The sequence below is a fragment of the Leptonychotes weddellii genome, chromosome 9 (assembly GCF_054177405.1).
Source record: "Leptonychotes weddellii isolate Sample4059 chromosome 9, ASM5417740v2, whole genome shotgun sequence".
Taxonomy (NCBI): domain Eukaryota; kingdom Metazoa; phylum Chordata; class Mammalia; order Carnivora; family Phocidae; genus Leptonychotes; species Leptonychotes weddellii.
In genome coordinates, this window is record NC_138377.1 from 23,771,661 (window position 1) to 23,773,102 (window position 1,442).

Below are 1,442 nucleotides of genomic sequence, written 5' to 3' on the forward strand. Positions count from 1 at the left end.
GCCGAATCAGGGGAGCCCTTCAAAAGAGGGGTTGGGGGCGCCTGGGTGGCTCAGTTGGTTAAGCGACTGCCTTCGGCTCAGGTCATGATCCTGGAGTCTCAGGATCAAGTCCCGCATCAGGCTCCCTGCTCGCCAGGGAGTCTGCTTCTCCCTCTGCCCCTCCCCCCTCTCATGTGCTCTCTCTCATTCTCTCTCTGAAATGGATAAATAAAATCTTTAAAAAAAAAAAAAAAAAGAGGGGTTGGGACCCTCCCTGAAATCAGAGAATCTCCAACTGGCCTTGAAGAAGTAAGATGCCATGTTGTGAGAGGGCCAATGGAAGGGGCCATGTGACAAGGACTTGAGGGTGGCCTTTGGTTGCTGAGGATGATCCCCACTGACAGCTAGAAGGAAAAGAGGGACTTTTTTTTTTTTAAAAAAGATTTTATTTATTTATTTGACAGAGAGAGAGACAGTGAGAGAGGGAACACAAGCAAGGGGAGTATGAGAGGGAGAAGAAGGCTTCCCGCTGAGCAGGGAGCCCGATGCGGGGCTTGATCCCAGGACCCTGGGATCATGACCTGAGCCAAAGGCAGACGCTTAACAACCGAGCCACCCAGGCACCCAAGAGGGACTTTAATCGCCTTTCCAACCAGGGCCCGGCAGAATGGCTCCTGAGAAGAAGGGTGGCGAGAAGAAGAAGGGCCGTTCTGCCATCGACGCGGTAGTGACCAGAGAATACACCATCAACATTCACAAGCGCATCCATGGAGTGGGTTTCAAGAAGCGTGCCCCTCGGGCACTCAGAGAGATCTGGAAATTTGCCATGAAGGAGATGGGAACTCCAGATGTGCGCTTTGACACCAGGCTCAACAAAGCTGTCTGGGCCAAAGGAATAAGGAATGTTCCATACCATATCCGTGTGCGGTTGTCCAGAAAACGTAACGAGGATGAAGATTCATCAAACAAGCTCTACACACTGGTTACCTATGTACCTGCCACCACTTTCAAAAATCTACAGACAGTTAATGTGGATGAGAACTAATCGCTGATTGTCAAATAAAGGTATAAAACTGCAAAAAAAAAAAAGAGGGACTTTAATCATACAGGCACAAGGAACTAAATTCTGCCAATAACCACATGAACTTGGAAGAGTACCCAAGCTCCAGAAAGGCATGCAGCCAAAAGACACCTTGATTACAACCTGATGAGACCCGGAGCAGAGGATCTAGCTAAGCAGTGCCTGGACTCCTGACACACAGAAACTATGAGGTAATAAATGTTTGTTGTTTAAGCCACTAAGTTTGCGGTAATTTGCTAGGTGACAAATTAGGAGAAAACGAGTACCAGCCCCCTCCTGAGAATGAATGAATCATCCTCTGGACTCCACTCTTGCCACTGTTATAACCCCAGCTCCTACTGTGCCTGGGTGGCTCAGTCGGTTAAGCGGCTGCCTTCGGCTC

General features: G+C 49.1%; 1 pseudogene; it reads left to right on the forward strand.

Moving 5' to 3' along the window:
• Nucleotides 1–600: 600 nt before the first annotated feature.
• LOC102728366 (large ribosomal subunit protein eL31 pseudogene) lies at nt 601–1,231 on the forward strand (annotated as a pseudogene).
• Nucleotides 1,232–1,442: the final 211 nt, after the last annotated feature.